This window comes from Oncorhynchus nerka, linkage group LG13 (assembly GCF_034236695.1).
Source record: "Oncorhynchus nerka isolate Pitt River linkage group LG13, Oner_Uvic_2.0, whole genome shotgun sequence".
NCBI classification, from domain to species: domain Eukaryota; kingdom Metazoa; phylum Chordata; class Actinopteri; order Salmoniformes; family Salmonidae; genus Oncorhynchus; species Oncorhynchus nerka.
Window position 1 is genome coordinate 29,840,620 of NC_088408.1, and position 12,493 is coordinate 29,853,112.

The following is a 12,493-nucleotide window of genomic DNA, read 5'->3' on the forward strand; positions in this document are numbered from 1 at the left end:
GTTCATATTTATATAAAAAAATCTGAGTTTATATGGTCACTAGTTCCAAAAACATCCTGTGATTTTGCATAGCCACATCGATTCAACAGAAATACTCATCATAAATGTAGATGATAATATAAACATGGAATTATAGATATACCTCTCAGCAACCGCTGTGTCAGATTTTTTTTTTAACTTTACGGAAAAATTATACCATGCAATAATCTGAGACGGCGCTCAGAAATATAATACAATTAGCCGCCGTGTTGGAGTCAACAGAAACCAGAAATTTCATGATAAATATTCCCTTACATTTGATGATCTTCATCAGAATGCACCCCCAGGAATCCCAGGTCCACAATAAATGCTTGGTTTGTTCGATAATGTCAGTTATTTATGTCCAATTAGCTACTTTTGTTAGCTCGTTTGGTATACATATCCAAACGCTTGTGTATTTCAAAAACCAAAAACTTCAAAAAGTTATATTACAGTTCGAAGAAACATTTCAAACTAAGTACAGAATCAATAATTAGTATGTTTTTATCATAAATCTTCAATAAAGTTCCAACCGGAGAATTCCTTTGTGTCTTAAGGAGGAATGGAATGCAAGTCGATATCATGTGGAATGCGTGTGACCAGGAAATGGCTCTCTGCCAGTAAGCTGACTCATTCAGCTCTTATTCAGTCCCACAACACAGCAGAAGCCTCATTCAAGTTTCTAAAGATGGTTGACATCTAGTGGAAGCCCTAGGAAGTGCAACTTCATTCATATCCCAATGTGAATTCAATTGGGCCTGGTTTGAAAATCCACCAACCTCAGATTTCTCACTTCCTGTTTGGAGTTCTTCTCAGGTTTTTGCCTGCCATATGAGTTATGTTATACTCACAGACATCATTCAAACAGTTTTAGAAACTTCAGAGTGTTTTCTATCCAATACTATTCATTTTCATATATTAGCAACTGAGACTGAGGAGCAGGCCGTTTGCTCTGGCCATCTCTGGGCACCTTTCATCCAAGCTACTCAATAGTGCCCCTGCAGCCATAAGAAGGTTGTTCTGTTCTGCGTTGTGTACTATTCTAATCATTTGAAGTTTGATGGAATAACCGTTTTAACTCTCCTACACACCCCTTCTTTATTTCAGCAAACTTTAAGACATAAGGTAAGTGTTCTTCCTCCACAGGGGTAACCTTGACCAAGAGTCGTCCAGAAGGACAGGAAAGAGGCTTTGCCAGGTATAAATATGCCGATATACATACAACCTATGACCCCCTAATAAAGTGTTTCTCATTTCCTTAATCTATCCTCTTGCCTCTGTATCACTGGGGTACTGTCACTTCAACAAAAGTTGATAGGGCTTGAATCAGGGCAGCTAGATGCTCTCTTTTGTCCGGCTCAGCAATCACTTGACTCATTGACTCTAAAAGTCTTCTGACAGGCTTCACAACTCTTCTAGTTCGAGTTCTCAAGGTGCCTTCACTGGGTCTCAGGACTGTACCAGTGAACTCAGACCTGGCTGTTTCTGATCTCTACCTCTCTCTGGTTACTCATTCTCTTCTTAGTAGATCTTATGCATCCAGAGCCACTGACTGATGAACTTCTACTGCTGATGCCATCTAGACTGCTCACTGATGTTGCTTTTCTACTTGTGTCATCTTCAGAAGGATCACTTGAATCATCACTAGGCATCCTTGAGGAGCTTCCTGTGCTTGAGCTAGCTGCTTCTCCAAAGATCATGTCCTTCCGTGGGCTTTGAGGATCAGCTTCTCTCATGTTTACCCCATCTTCCAGTCCCGAAGATTTTTGAGCTTCAGCTTCCGTGGGCCCCTCAGGGTTCTGGCCCTCGAGAATCCAGACAGCAGTCCTCCGATCCTCTGAATCCTCATCCACATCGAATACCGGTCTTTCGTCACCGCTATCTGCATTTATGTCCTCCTCTGAAGCAGTAGCGGCTACTGGGGACATCTCGTCTGTCTGTCCCACCGGCAGGAAGTTCACTGGCAGTATGAAGTTTCAATGAATTACCTTACTCTTCTAGTAGGATAGTAGGTAGTAGGATCTTTGACTATAGATGTACACAGACGGGTCTTTCCATGTGATCACATAGACCGTTGAATCCCACAACTCGGAAAGTTGACCTTTTCCTCTTTCCTTTAAAAAAAAACTTTTTGGGATTTGCCAAGAGAACTCGGTCTCCAATCTCCAGGGCAGTACCTTTGACTCTCTTTTTATACTGCCTTGCTTGCTTTTTCTGAGCTTCAGTGGTGTTGGCCTGAGCGATCCTGACAGTCTCTCGCAGGTCCTTTTGGAACAGGCAGCACTAGTTGTGCAACAATTAAAATAGACACCAAAAGTAAAGTTCCTGGCGTTCATAGCGGTCTGACTCCTGTTCGTGGGCTTGGGCCACTGACCCTTAACCTGGTTGTTCTGTTCTGCGTTGTGTACTATTCTAATCATTTGAAGTTTGATGGAATAACCTTTTTAACTCTCCTACAGTACCATATTATTTACTTCTGGTCACATTCACAAAAGGGAAAGAGAGGAGCGATTGCGTTTCTCCATTCTCCCAAGCTGTGCTCCGAAACTGGGGTAGCTGGGGATTGAGTATCACTGTGTGGTGCAAAGCCACAGATGCCTGGTGCTTTATGGTGGGGAAAGAATTTCCAATCAATCAAATCCATCATGGTATATTATTGAGGGGGTCAAATTGGCCTGTACCTAATATTGAGGGGGTCATGACACCTCCGTCTCCCCCACAAGTTACGCTCGTGTGTGTGTGTGTGTGTGTGTGTGTGTGTGTGTGTGTGTGTGTGTGTGTGTGTGTGTGTGTGTGTGTGTGTGTGTGTGTGTGTGTGTGTGTGTGTGTGTGTGTGTGTGTGTGTGAAATCTTCAAGGAGAGGGACACCCAAGGAATATTGATAATTGTGTGTGTGCGTACGTGCATGCTCCTTGTCTGGATTGATTCTGTATTTGTTGAGGCCTCATCCCCATGCCTCTCAGTATAAGAGGATAAATATTCAAAATGATTTATGATTGGCCGGGCCCAGTCTGTTCATTCCTACAAACAAGAGTAGCCAGTTAATTTAATGGCCTCCTCTCAAATTACCAACAGCCTTTGACCACTTAGAGTGGAAATATATATGGCTTGTTCTTGAACATTTTGGTTTCGGGGCTAGATTTATACATATGATCTGCACCATGTATGTGAATCCTTCTTCTATTATATCTACTGGCACTACCCATTTAAATCCATTTACCATACAACTAGGATGTAAACAAGGTTGTCCCGCCTCCCTAATGCTATTTTCTCTCTCTCTCTCTTGAACCACTGGCACAAAGCATATGTCAAAATGTGGCTTCCTTACATATCAAAATCAGACAACCTGAACAAGAAATTTCTCTGTATGCAGATGACATACTGCTCTACGTTGCAAACACTCAGAAATCCTCCAGCCAATAATGTATATTTAAACAGAATTCAGCTCATGGTCTCATTACAAGATCAACTGGTCCAAATCAGCTCTACTACCTCTTAACTGGGAAGCGTGCAACTACCACCCATGATCCCAGTGAAGAAACAAATCACCTACTCAGGCATCACCATATCCCCCTCTATTCACACTATTTGCAGGAAGAACTACTTAGAAACCTTTCAAAATATCAATAAAGACATAAAAAAGATGGTCCGCTATGGCCACTTCTTTGCATGCTGAAATCTCAATTATTAAAAGAATGTCCTCCATCGTATCAGTTTTATGAGTTCCATGTTACCACTGTCTCCTCTTATAAACTATCGGTCTAAACTTGACTCTGTCATAAAGAGGTTCATTTGGGGGAGAAAGAGACCACAGATTAAATATGCAACCACAGAGAACAAAACCTTCTGGTGGACTTGCAGTTCCAAATAAAAAATGGTATCACCTATCATTTCAAATTTCCAGAGACTTCTGTTCTTTAGCGTGCTATAGAAGAGTCAATAGTTTCTCTACTTAGTTTACAAGATTTATTATTTTCTGGATTGACAAAAAAAATTGCATTATTGTTTGGAACCATTATAGCATACTCAGTTAAATGTGTGGAAAGCTATAGAGAAGCATATTATGAGATCTAATCTTAAATGGTATTCATACTCTCCAATATGGTGGGTATAAAGAATTCTTAGCATGTAAGATTCTTGGTCTAAGAAAGACATGCAATGTGAATGGACTCCTCAGTTTCCAGGGAATCCGCCAGTGTTTTAATGTCCCAGGTTCATAATTTTGTCTTTACTTTCAAAGTCACCTATCCATGCGAGTATATGGGTCCCCTGGTGAGCAGAACTAACAGTACACCCATCAAACTTCTAATGGACAGACGCCCGCAAAAGGAGTTGTTTCTGACATCAACAGTATAAAGACATCACATGGGTATTAGTCCATTCCATTATGTGAGATCTGCACCACAGGGGACCTTGGTACTTCTCAGCATGTGCTGTGGAAATCCCCAGGGGTGGTTGAATTCTGGCGGAAAGTCAAGGATGTAATCTCTGTACTTAATGCCATTAGATCCAATAGTGTTGTTGCTTTGTGATGACTCTTATTTGCACTTGTCAGAGCGCCAACGGAGAGTGTGGTTGGCAGGAACCACAGCTGCTAAGAAAATGATTGTACAAAGGTGGATCCCACCTCATCAGTCACCATTGCAACAATGGCTGCTCACATTTAGGGAAATTGTACTCCACTGCCAGGATCCACAGGGCCAGGATCCACAGGGCCAGGGTGTCTACTGTGGACACATGGAAAAAAGCAGCAGTGGACATTTCTGAACTCGTAACCAACGGGCCTTTACATCCATGAATGTGTATCAACAATTTGTCACTATTTCTGAGACTATATTAAGTATTTTTGAGTAGATTTACTATGTAACATTAATTTAGTTGTTACATGCTATCAGATTGCCGGTGAGGGGTGGGGGGGATCTTTAGAAATATATCTATAAATTAATTTTATGAATCCTATGAATTTAAATAATAAAAACTTCAGTATTGTTTTTTTTAACGAACATCTCCAATAGTGACAGGGCTGTCTGGTGAAAAAACAAAACATTTCCCCATGCATTGAAATCAGTAACTCCCCTGAATGTACTCTGAAAATGTCATGATTCTAGAACCAATAAAATGTATTCAAAATAGCATCCGAAGTTTCGAAATTGTAGTTTTGTTAATGGTAGAATATGTCAGTTTTACCATTTCCTGAAAGGTTTCTGATTTGGAACAAACCCTCCAGATTATGAATGATTTATGACTAAAACCAAAGGCAGTTATTTGTGTTTGATGCCAGGGAAAGTTCTCTAACTTAATAGTACAGAGAAGAGAAAAACAAGTCATTGTGCAATGTTTTTCAAATTGCCTAATTATCAACCAGATTACATTTAGCAAATGACTGGAACAAAATAATCTGTAAAAGCAACAATATCCACAGATGGTTTTAACTAAAAATGAGACACACTCCCTCAGTTTTCTCCTTACCAATGTAACATGTACAGTACGCACGCACGCACACACGCACACACACACACACACACACACACACACACACACACACACACACACACACACACACACACACACACACACACACACACACACACTCACACACACACACAAGCAGAGCTGTTTCTCAGTCTCACTCGGGCGTGGTTAGGTTTAGTTTTAGACCTCGGCTGGGTCCAACTGGGAGACGTGCATGCAATTGTGTGTGTGCAGGCCAGGCGAGTCGCTCCATATACACATTGATTATTAACAGACAAGAGACTGGCTCTACATCAGGATCCCTTAGTCTCTCTGATTTGCTGTGTTTGGATAAACAAAGAGACATCATGTTTTTGATTTGTATTACCGGTATCTTTTATCCAGCTCGTTCTTATTCACTTATTTTTCCCTCGGTCTTTGACTTTCAGAAAAATAGACCAGAGTAAGTGGAGTGCATTATTAGTCATCCAGCTAAATGACCTTCTCAATGCAATGGGACAGAGCATTTGACTTCTGGGTGCAATGACACAGATTGATTGGAGCATAAGAGGATACGGAGGAGTAAGTTAGAGAATTTGGGTTCCCTCCACATACATCACTGTTACCAATGACGACAGCCACAACTCCGTTAGCCAATCCGAATGCAGCGCTGTCAACCCAGGTAATAGAAAGAGGAAGGGGAAGTAGTGAGTCATTCATAAATTGACATCTGGGGTCAAAACCTGCATCATAGGTGATAGAGCAACCTCATAGAGTGTAACAGCACGTCAATGGACCAGATGACACACTCCTATAAGCCGTGTGTGTGTGTGTGTGTGTGTGTGTGTGTGTGTGTGTGTGTGTGTGTGTGTGTGATGACGTGGATTGTTGAGACATAACAACGAAGATAACACCCTTGATAACAAAAGGTCAACAACCTCTAGATCCATAATAAGGTCATTTATCATCATTATCAGTGGGCCATAAAGACAAAGCTGTCATCAGTGTAGTGACTCAGTCCTTTGTGACTAGAACTCCCAATGAGACCACAGTCATGAGCTCTGTATGTTAAAGGGGGCTGAACTCAGTTTTTCTCACCTCAGTTTTCCCTCATTATGAAAAACGCAATTTGCGTCTTGGGGGTGTGGTTTGATGTGGGTGTGTTACAGTGCCTTCAGAAAGTATTTATACCCATTGACTTACTCCAAATTTTGTTGTGTTACAGCCGCAATTTAAAAAAGGAGTAAATAAAAAAATACATCTAACCCATCTACACACAATATCACATAATGATGGAATTAAAACATGTTTGTAGAAATTTTTGAAAATGTATTGAAAATGATTCACACCCCATGAGTCAATACTTTGTAGAAGCACCTTTGGCAGCAATTACAGCTTTGAGTCTTTCTGGGTAAGTCTCTAAGAACTTTGCACACCTGGACTGTACAATATTTGCATATTATTACTTTAAAAATTCTTCAAGGTCTGCCAAGTTGGTTGTTGAGCATTGCTAGACAGCAATTTTCAAGTCTTGCCATTTATTTTCAAGACGATTTAAGTCATAACTCAACAATAACAAAAAAACTAAGCCACTCAGGAACATTCAATGTTGTCTTGGTAAGCAACTCCAGTGTATATTTGTCCTTGTGTTTTAGGTTATTGTCCTGCTGAAAGGTGAATTTGTCTCCCAGTGTCTGGTGGAAAGCAGACAACCAGGTTTTCCTCTAGGATTTTGCCTGCCTACTCTATTCCGTTTCTTTTTATACTAAATAAAATAACTCCCTAGTTCTTGCCGATGACAAGCATATCCATAACATGATGCAGCCACCACCATGCTTGAAAACATGAAGAGTGGTACTCAGTGATGTGTTGTGTTGAATTTGCCGCAAATATAATGCTTTGTATCCAGGACATGAAGTTCATTTATTTTCCACATTTGTTGCACTTTTACTTTAGTGCTTTATTGAAAACAGGATGGATGTTTTGGAGGATTTTTTTTCTGTTCATACTGTCATTTAGGTTAGTATTGTGGAGTAACTACAATGTTGGTAATCCATCCTCAGTTTTCTAATATCACAACCATTTGTAACTTTTTCAAGAATGTGAGGATGTTTGAGTTGGGGGGGAAACAAGCCGTATATAAAGAATACATTTTGTTCTTTCGTCAACATTGGTGAAGATGTATTGTAGCAATGTTTCATTCATTGTCTCATGTCAATCAAAGAAGTCCTAAGGCGCTGCATGCTAATGACTATTGTCTATAAAGATATGGGCGGGCTGTAGGTTGATTCTTCTGCTACTATTGCATAGTGTACTCTGGACATTTGGGTGCTGCCAGGCAGCTGTCCCGTGTACGTGGGCATGTTGGCATGATTGAAGTCCAAACCCAGCCCTCAAATATCCAAGCATTTGGCGGCATCATTAATATCCACGGTCGTGGACTATAGGAAAAGGAGGGCCGATCAGGCCCCCATTAACATCGACGGGACTGAAGTGGAGCGGGTCGAGAGTTTCATGTTCCTTGGGTTCACTAAGAAACTATCATGGTCCAAACACACCAAGACAGTTGTGAAGAGGGCACGATAACAGGCGGTGTCAGAGGAAGTCCCATAACATTGTCAGACTCCAGTCAACCTACAGTAGTCATAGACTGTTCTCTCTGCTACCGCACGGCAAGAGGTACCAGAGCACCAAGTCTAGGTACAAAAGGCTTCTTAACAGCTTCTACACCCAAGCCATAAGACTCCTGAACAGCTAATCAAATGGCTACCCGGACGATTTGCATTGTACACCCCGATTTACGCTGCTGCTACTCTCTGTTTAATATCCATGCCTCGTCACTTTACCTCTACGTACATATACATATTACCTCAATTACCTCGACTAACCGGTACCCCCTGTACAGTATATAGCCTCACTACTGTTATTTTATTGTTGCTCCTTAATTATTCGTTATTTTTCTATTTTATTATTTATTATTTTATTTTTTATTTAATGAGTTTTTTTTACTTCAGTTTATTTTAGTAAATACTTTCTTAACACTTCTTAAAACTGCGTTGTTGGTTAAGGGCTTGTAAGTAAGCATTTCACTGTAAGGTCTACACCTGTTGTATTCGGCGTATGTGTCAAATACAATTTGATTTGATTGCAACATGCTGCAGGCCAGTAGTTTACAATCTTTTTTGTTTACTGAATTTGTCTCTGCCCAGAGTACCCCTCATACTCATTTTACCAGTAGGCCTATGGTCTCTTGCATCTTCTCAAGTACCCCCTGTGGATAGGCCAAGTACCCCCAGGGGTCCTAGTATCCTTTGGGAACACTACTGTAGGCTATGTCTGAAGAAACACTTACCACTCTTCACTAATGTTTAAATGATACTCCTTAGTTCCTGATATCTATAAATCTATCAGTGCATGAAGAGACATTACCAATCATATACGACTGATCTCATTGCTGATGTATAGTTTTTCCCCACTGTTGTTTGAGTGTTATTTTGACCTATTCTCTGAATTTCTCCTTTAAAGTCAATCCACAGAAGTGAGGGTTTCCAGTGCAATGGAATCTTCTTGTCTCTGTTTTATTTTCTCAGACACGTAAATCAAAGCATCTCTGAATCGGTCTATCCTGCATCCCGATACAGGAACTGAAAGTCCCAGCCGCGAATAGGGAGGCTCAGTTCTACTGCCGAGCATCTGGTAAGAGTTCATCCTGGCGAGTGAACATGAAACTGGCAGGCAGAAGCCTGTTCCCCCCACTGTTCCTGTGCAGTATACATGCCCACGGAAATATGATGAACTGCTTAGAAGTATTTAAGTAGCGGCCTTTAATAATCATCATATATGGTCAGTTCTGAATAGGAAACCTTGCAATAGATTCACAATTGGTTGACTCCATTAATGAAATCACAATAAAGTACCCTCATTATTGTCTTTGTGTCAGCACAATATACTTTCCTCACTGTTCATGTGACAACAAATGAGGCAATCTAATCACTGTCTTTGCGACCTCAAAATGAGGTATCATCATTACTGTCTTTGTGACGTCACAATGAGGTATTATCATTACTGTCTTTGTGACATCACAATAAGGTATGCCCTCTTACTCCGGTCTTTGTGACATCACAATAGGTTACACATATCTCTCTGTAAAATCATAATCCACTTAAAATACTGTCTTCAAAAAATCAAATCAAATTTTATTTGTCACATACGCCATATAAAACAGTTGTAGACCTTACCGTGAAATGCTTACTTACAAGCCCTTAACTAACAGTGCAGTTCTAGAAATAGAGCTAATAAAATATTTACAAAAAAAATGTAATCAATCAAAAAGTAACACAATATATGTACATAACAATAACGACACTATATGCAGGGGGTACCGATACCGAGTCAATGTGCGAGGGTACAGGTTAGTCAAGATAAGAAACAGCGAGTAGCAGCAGTGTAAAAACAAAGGAGGGGGGGAGTCAATGTAAATAGTTGTTCAGCAGACTTATGGCTTGGGGGTAGAAGTTGTTAAAGAGCCTTTTGGTTCTGGACTTGGCGCTCTGGTATCACTTGCCATGTGGTAGCAGAGTGAACACTCTATGACTTGGGTGACTGGAGTCTTTGACAATTTTTTGGGCCTTCCTTTGACACCGCCTTGTATAGAGGTCCTAGATGTCAGGAAGCTTGGCCCCAGTAATGTACTGGGCTGTACGCACTACCCTCTGTTGTGTCTTATGGTCAGATGCCAAGGAGTTGCCATACCAGGCGGTAATGCAACCAGTCAGGATGATCTCGATGGTGCAGCTGTAGAACTTTTTGAGGATCCATGCCAAATCTTTTCAGTCTCCTGAGGGGAAAAATGTGTTATCGTGCCCTCTTCACAACTGTCTTGGTGTGTTTGGACCATGATAGTTTGTTGGTGATGTGGACACCAAGGAACATGAAACTCTCGACCCGCTCCACTTCAGTCCCGTCGATGTTAATGGGGGCCTGTTCGGCCCTACTTTTCCTATAGTCCACGATCAGCTCCTTTGTCTTGATCACATTGAGAGTGAGGTTGTTGACCTGGCACCACACTGCCAGGTCTTTGATCTCCTCCCTATAGGCTGTCTCATCGTTGTCTGTGATCAGGCCAACCACTGTTGTGTCGTCAGAAAACTTAACGATGGTGTTGGAGTCGTCCTTGGCCACGCAGTCATGGGTGAACAGGGAGTACAGGAGCGAACTAAGCATGCACCCCTGAGGGGCAACAGTGTTGAGGATCAGCGTGGCAGATGTGTTGTTGCCTACCCTTACCACCTGGTTGGCAGCCTGTCAGGAAGTCCAGGATCCAGTTGCAGAGGGAGGTGTTTAGTCCCAGGGTCCTTAGCTTAGTGATGAGCTTCGTGGGCACTATGGTGTTGAACGCTGAGCTGTAGTCAATGAACAGTATTCTCAGATAGGTGTTCCTTTTGTACAGCTGGGAAAGGGCAGTGTGGAGTGCGATTGAGATTGCGTCATCTGTGGATCTGTTGGTGCAGTATGCGGTAATTTAGGCAGGTTAACTTTGCTTTCTTGGGGACAGGGACTATGGTGGTCTGTTTGAAACATGTAGGTATTACAGACTCGACCAGGAAGAGGTTGAAAATGTCAGTGAAGACACTTGCCAGTCGGTCCGCCCATGCTTTGAGTACACGTCCTGGTAATCATGTCTGGCCCTGTGGCTTTGTGAATGTTGACCTGTTTAAAGGTCTTGCTCACATTGGCTACGGAGAGCGTGATCACACAGTCGAACAGCTGGTGCTCTCATGCATGCTTCAGTGTTGTTTGCCTCAAAGTGAGTATAAAAGGCATTTAGCCCATCTGGTAGGCTCGTGTCACTGGGCAGCTCGTGGCTGTGTTTCCCTTTGTAGTCCGTAATAGTTTTCAAGCCCTGCCACATCTGACGAGCATCAGAGCCTGTGTAGTAGGATTCAATCTTAGTCCTGTATTGACGCTTTGCCTGTTTGATGGTTTGTCTTCACTATGACGTCACAACAGGTTATTTGGATTGGTGTCTTTGCAAGATAGTAGAATGTTCACACCATCTTCACTGTGACATCATAATAGGGCATACCATCACCTCATTATTGCGGCATCACAAAATGGATGGCTACATTTACATTTTACATTTACATTTAAGTCATTTAGCAGACGCTCTTATCCAGAGCGACTTACAAATTGGTGCATTCACCTTATGAATAGGCTACCTTGATTAGTAACGTTATCACGGTACTATGTAAGCCACACACAGTATTAATCTAGCTAGGTCAGTCCTGTGTTGGGCAACATTAGAAACACATCCGGCTATTTTTCTAAAAGTGTTTACCAGGACCCAGAGAAGGAATTGAACTGGTTCACTCAGCAGGGAGGACTGGGTGACCTAACAGAGTGATGGTCATCCTCATTGGCATTGGGGTGTGTGTTACAGTACAATGGCAGTAAATCCCCCTGCAGTAACTACAGTAGACCCATGAGCACATGCTTATAAAGCAGCTTTCCCCAGACAACAGGGTAATGTCCTTATCATGGCCAGCACTATATTTAGCTACCACTTTCTCCCTCTTAGCAGGGGATAACATGGTCCTGGTTCCCTTCCACCACCGCTGGTTATCATCCACACTAATGCCCCAAAGGGACCACACACACACACAGAGGGAGGGAGGGAGGGAGGGAGGGAGGGAGGGAGGGGGAGGAGAGAGAGAGAGAGAGAGAGAGAGAGAGAGAGAGAGAGAGAGAGAGAGAGAGAGAGACCAAGCAACAGGTGTGAGAAATTCCCTTTGTCCTTTCCTCTGAGAAATTACAGAAAGACAGACAGAAAAGGGGACAGTGAGACATATGACAGAGAGGATAGAGAAGGACACAGAACAAGAGTAGAGAGGGAGAGGGCCAGTTGGTCACCAGGGAGAATGAAATCTGGAGTCCTGGTTACATTAGTATGACGCAGGCCTGGAGCAAATCCACTCATTCCTCTCCTTTACTCTGCTCCTCAGATCCAAGCTGAGCTCACTGTGGG